The following is a 6,540-nucleotide window of genomic DNA, read 5'->3' on the forward strand; positions in this document are numbered from 1 at the left end:
CTTTCACGGTATTATCACAGTTCTGTGCACAGAGTCCTCCAATCTCTTTAGGCTGAATTTTTAGTTGCTTTTAAATACAATGCAATTTTCTCTATAAAATATTTACTACGTAGCACTGAGTAGATGCTCTAAAGATAAGTGATGTCACATAACATCGCGCTAGAAATCCCAAGGTGGCATCATTCATCCCCATCCGTTGATTGTGGATCATTTGTCTATGGCGTCTTGCTGCTTAACATGAAGTGCACTATTCTGACAAGGGCTTCATGCAAAAATGTCCATGTCCTGATTTGGTGCACTGTAAGAGCCCTGGGTGGTCAGTATTAATGCGCAGTATTTCTCTGTGGCGTCCGTCATAGCTCTTCTATTGTCCAGGAGTGCGAAGTTGGGTAGTCGGTTGAAAACAGCGCAGAAACAGGACCACTGAAAGAAGGAACACAGGCTCTGAAATTCGACCGAGGACGTGCGAAGCCAGAAATGCAGAAGGCCCATAAATTTGCTGATTCTTGTTCTGTATGCGTTCGGAAAGGTCAGTGCACCGTAAACATCTTGCACCTTTAATGCTTCGTCTTTCAATTTTCTATGCCGTCGTTTTCCTCGGCATGGGTCGCGACAACGCCCCGTAGAGTATCGCGCTCGAAGGTTTGTTTGACGACACTGAGCAAGAGAAGCACATAAGCGAGTAACTTACTTAGAGCTCCCGGTTATTCCTCGTATGCACATGAATTTGTAGGCAGTAGACAGTTTGCGCCGTAGGCGCTTTGACATTCACTTGAGCCGTCTTACTCGGCCTATGTGGGCGAAATTGAATACAATCTTCATAGCAATACACCACACTATTGCTGCACTGTTGGTCTCTGAATGTTGTGTTGATTCTAGACGCTAAAACACCGTTAACATAGCGTCGCCAAAGATTTTTGTTTTTGTTTCTGCGCGTTGTCGGTTAAGAAAGCTCGTAATTACCAAGGCAAATAAAGCTAGCGCAAGACAGGGGTAATTGGAGATCGCTTGGAGAGGCTTTTCTCCTGCAGTGGACATAAAAATAGGCTGATGATCATTCTGAAGATAATGCTGACCATGAAGTGAGTAATGATATTAGCTTTATCAGCTGTATAAATTTGGACATGCAGCAGCATCGGCAACACGCAGAACTGTTGTCGACGCCACCGGCGTTTTGCCCGCGTTCGCTCAAAATGCGTGCGGCGTTGGTGACTGTTGCCGGAGCCTTTGATATAAATAGGCACTTCGTGCCGCAGCTAAACGTCGCCTCCCCCACGGCCTCTCGCGCGTCGGAAGAAGGCGCGTTTGCTCTACATATATGGTGATTGTAAAGGAGAAAAGAGACGCCTACTTCTGCAGCCCTTAAGCGAGCACGGCGCAGAACGCGCGTTTGTTCTCCGCCGTGCGTTCACTCCCCGTGAAAGACGCGCCCCTCGCGCCCTTTCACTCGCACATACAGCGTTCGGCGCGCGGCGACGATTTCTTCTCCAAATGACGTCATACGGAACCTCACGGCGACGGCGACGGCGACGGCGACGCCGACGGCAGAAATCTGCTTTTGAGTGTCCATATAATTGCTATCGCAATAATAAGTTCACTGAACATAAGCAGGGGTGTCTTGATGTCGGTGTCCCCATAGAGAACCAGGACAGTTGAATTGAATCCAGATTTCTCCACTACGGCGCCCCCCAAAACCCACTGGGCAGTATTGGGACGTCAAACCCCACGGCTTTATTTAGCATCATTCTTGGTCAGTCCTTGGGAGGTAGACGGCCTGGTAACGCCAAGTTCTGGCGGTTGCCCCCTCTCAAAGTGAAACTTTTTAGGGGCCAAGCTTCGAGCCTTGTCCGCCGTCGCGTCGTCGTCGCGCCGTTGTAGCCACGCTAGTACTCGCCGCTCCCGCTAGAGGCGCAGCTGTGCTCTCTTTCTCATTCTCTCGCGTTCCCAACGCGCGCTCTCTCTCTCTCTCGTCCGTAGCTAGAGGCGCTGCGGTGCACAAGGGCGTTCGTTCCCGACGCGCACTCTCTCTCATGCGTAACTAGGGGCGCTGCGGTGCTTACGGGCATTCATTCCCGACGCGCGCTCTCTTTCCCTCTCGTTCCCGACGCACGCTCTACGCTGCCGTGCACAAGGGCGTTCGTTCCCGACGCGCGCTCTCTCTCTCTCATCCGTAGCTAGGGGCGCTGCGGTACTTAAGGGCATTCATTCCCGACGCGCGCTCTTTCTCTCTCGTTCGTAGCTCTGGTTTACCCGAATGATCCCCCGGTGCTTCGCCCACTCATCATCATTCACGTCGTGGATATGCATGTGTTTTTTTTTTTCTGCGCGTTCGGCATCGTTGTCGCGCAGTGTAAACTGAGCCGATCCCGGAAACGCTATAATCCAAGGTGGTGACTGTAACGCAGACCAATTCCAGTGAAATCAAAGGCATGGTTGGCTCGATTGTCATAATATACGAAATCACATTATATTCGTTTAGGCGTAGTGTGTGGACCTAGCTCCTTTGCCCCTTACTCTTGGCTTTCGGTTGCTGTCTCACTGAGCGAACGCAGTGGCGTCTCTCTGACACATCTGTCGTCAACGTTGAGTTGTCGCGGTACGGAAAGACGGACAGGTAACACTAGCGTTAAAGCGTGAACAGTGGCATGGAGAGGAAAAAAAACCCTCCGCCATGGCGCGTTTGCACGGTGAGCAGTTGTAACGTTAGCATGGAGGGGTTTGGAGAGGTAGCGCTCGCGTAGGGCGCTGGCTTACGCGCCACCTATGGTGTTTGCGTAGTTCAGTGCAACCCCACAGTGCAACCCACACGTCATTTGCCAACGTCTCGACTGGGAGGTGCAAACGATCATGTCCTTGCAAGGGGTGTAGACGCGCTAAACGTCACAGCGTTACGTTTCGTACTTCTCAGTACAACATGATATCTACATGGCATAGTTTCTAAACTAACATGTCTTCACGTAACGGTAACACATTTAACGAGAATCTTCGGGTATAGCGATTCCCCCAGTGCGTGCGACGTACATTTCTGTTTTCCTTGGAGCTGACAAGTGTCGGGCTCGAGTGAGGCAGAACTTTGCGATGCAAACGGATAGAATTGTCCCCCTCCCTCAATCCTACATTGAGCAGATGGTGCGGATAGAACTGCTGGCGATCCGCTTGCGTGTTACTACTAACAGATGCAACCTCGGCACCGTGCGTACTAAGAGTAAAAAATTTTGTAGCGTTAGCTACACTGGCCTAGCCAAGCCCGTTTCGCGCGGCACATCAAGAGCCGTGCTGCGCATGCGCAAGGATCAGTGATGTCACACGGCTTGCGCACCGGAGCCACCGGAGCCGGCACCTCTCGCGCACTCCGCCGCCGCCGCGCGCGACTCACCGCCGCCGGTCTGCGCATTCCAGAGGAGTGACGTCGTAGCCGTGGTAGACGCACTGGCGCCGGCGCGCGCTCGCTGTGCACTCGCCGTCTGACACTGCGCTGGAGCCGCTGCGCTTCTGACTGGCGTTTGCCAGTGTGGTAAAGCCATGGAGAAGGAGACCGCAAATGCTGCTCAACAGCGCAGCCGTCTTTGTGGCTATAGAGAAGCAACGTGACGTTGAGCAAAAATATTATATACATGTGCCACATAATACGCATACCGCGTGTGTGTCATTGGAGCAGCAGTAAGCATGACAATCAAGCTAATCCTTGACAATCTAGACAACCAGGAAAGCTAAGAATAATCAGCTGAACCTTTGCTAACGCTACGTATATCCTGGCATAGCCGAGCTAAGCCACTGCAACTTTTTGCAGAATTCATCGAACATGATCGGCAAATTAAGTGAATGGCTTATCCTGGTTGCAGTAATCAAATATTCGCAATGCCAGTGCCAATAATTTGGTAGACGGAATCATAGCGTTACGGTACGACGGTATGACTTATGACGGTATGACGTCAACGAAGTAGCGTTATCAGACAGCTTTAGAATTGCATTTGTCGGCTTACGTACGTTAAACATAAGCACGTTTGCGGGACGTTACGGTCCGCGTTCTTTCAAGACTTTTAGTTTACCGTACGGGAACGTAAACGTAAGGAAGAGGTTATAAATCGGGGCGCCGTCTGGTGCCTCGTGCCAAACGTATCCAAGCCAAGACAATCCATTAGCATCCATCCTGGTGTTGCTATGCGGCAACGTATGAGGACGCGTCGCGGTTAGGCCTACGGTCGCCTGAATCTCAGAAATTGGGCGCGCTATGCGCTCAAAGCTAACGTTTCAGGTGAGTTTAGAGAAAGCGAAAGCTCATTTCTATAGTTGCTAGTTATCTACGTCAGTGAGAGCGCAACCATCACGAGAATTCATGCTGAAGCGGGAGCCAGTGGTGCCGCCATGTTTGACAACGTTATTTCTTAGCGTCGGTAAACATTACGAACGTTAAACTCGCCAAATAACCTACGTTATCATAGCGCACGTGAACCGCAGAAACCGAATAACGTTCAGAGCCTGCGCAGTGATGACAACGTTATTTTCTTACGTACGTAATGCGTTTACGTTTGCTTGCAAACGCTAAACTAAAACTGTCTATTGTGACGGAGACGGCGGCGTGACAACGGTATGGCGAGAGCGTGGATACAATGACGTGACAACGGCTGCGTACCTGCACTTTCTTCTCCCTCTCGCTTGTTCACCGAGGCCATGACACTCCTCTGACCATTTCTTTTATTAATATCGCACGGAACCCACGCACTGCCGGAGTCGAAGCAACACCACCTAGAGCAAGTTGGTCGGAGCAAAGCTGTGGGATAGAGAAAATTATATTAAGGCAGAAGCCTTATATTTCTCACGGTGAGGTCGCCGTTTCAAGACTGTTTCAAAACCGCGTCGTCGACACAAAATGGTCCTCCTAGGATAAGAGGCGATAATGCGCACAAAATTGGAGGACCCTTAAGCTTCGCCTTTAAGAGTAGAACGCGATAGCGTTATCGGGACCCGTTTGCATCACAACGCACGGCTGTAGGTTTGGTAGAAATGCTGGAAAAGGGGTTTGTGTTTCAGTTTCCTCGTAGCAGAATTAGGTTTTCTCGTACATTCAAATTACTATCCGACGCCGATTGGTAAACAGTCCGACGGCGAATCCGACGCGGAATGGTAAAGTCGTACTTGACCATTCACTGTGAGAAATTCAATTTTTGTTCACCAAAACCTTGCACCACGTGGAGGGCCTGCGTGGTCGGCGTGGTTGGGGATATTCTCCGGCACCCGCATCGCACTCCGGTTGCCGACGCCGGATTTTCTGCGGCACGGGAAAACCGTGATTAAGGGTGAAAGAATGATTAAGCAAGTAAACTGAAGTGATAATGGGTATGCAGAGAGGTGAATGAGGTGAATTAAGAGGGAATTGATGGTGAATAAAAGGGGTTAAGTTGGGTGATAGGAGTTAAACGAAATGTAATAATGAGGAGTGAGCTAAGATAATGAAGAGTAAATGAGAGTGAATTAGGAGTGAATGAAGCTGAATCAAGTGGTGATAGAGTAAATCAAGAGCGAATAAAAGTGGAAATTTGGAGTAATAGAGCAAACAAAGTGTTATGGAAGTAAAACCGAGATGATAGAGTAAATGAAGGTGAACCAAGCAGTGATAGGGTGAATTAAGATTGAATCATGTATGAATTAAGAGTGAATCAAGAGGTTATGGAGTGGACCTGCAAAAATATGTGACATTTGAGGGTCCAAGTGAGAGTGACTCAGCAAAAAAAAAGTGCTGAGTCAAGGTTCTAAGTTCGTGAATCATACGAGGGGTGACTTGCAAAAAAAACATGATCACTTGCAAAAAGGACTGTAAATAGGGGTTTCAGAGTGATGATGACTCGGCAAAAGAAGTGCTGATTCATGGTCCGAGTTTGGTCAAATAAAAGGATGACTTGAAAAAAATGACTGCAAAATATCGGTTCGCAGTGAACATGGCTCGGCCAAAAAAGTGCTGAGTCATGGTCAGAGCTTGGGGAAATAAGGATGGCTTAGAAAAATGACTTTTCAAAATGTAGATTCGCAGTGATGATGCCTAGTGTAAAAAACGCCGCGCAATTCGGCCGCGCAAGGCTTCAAACAGCGAAGCTGGGCGATCGTAGGCCAGCATTTTCCGGAAGTGCGCGCGAACTTTCCATCTTATTACTCATGATGATGATAATTTCTTTTCGCGCGTCTCGGACTTTACGGCCGTCACTGCGCGTTGCACAGCGCCGCTTGCAACACCGACACCGCTTTCCAGGAGAGCCACTCCGTGAATTCGTCTCTCTCTCGCTCTCATAGCGCGCAAAACCTCTTCACCTCGCAGAGCACGGGCGTACCAACGCGCCAGCTGTGGACGAACACGACGACGCTCGAACGCAATCATATGGTTCGCTTAAATGCATGCTCCTCTGCAGGCGTGGCTTTATAGCCTATTGGTTACGACGCTCGCTTTGGGACAGGGGGCACGCGGGCTCGAATCCCGCCTCGGCAAGAAAGTCTCTTTTCGTTCTTGGTAGTTTTTTGCTACGCACCACGAATTACGGCCGGCTTAAA

Source organism: Dermacentor silvarum, chromosome 6 (genome assembly GCF_013339745.2).
Source record: "Dermacentor silvarum isolate Dsil-2018 chromosome 6, BIME_Dsil_1.4, whole genome shotgun sequence".
NCBI lineage: Eukaryota > Metazoa > Arthropoda > Arachnida > Ixodida > Ixodidae > Dermacentor > Dermacentor silvarum.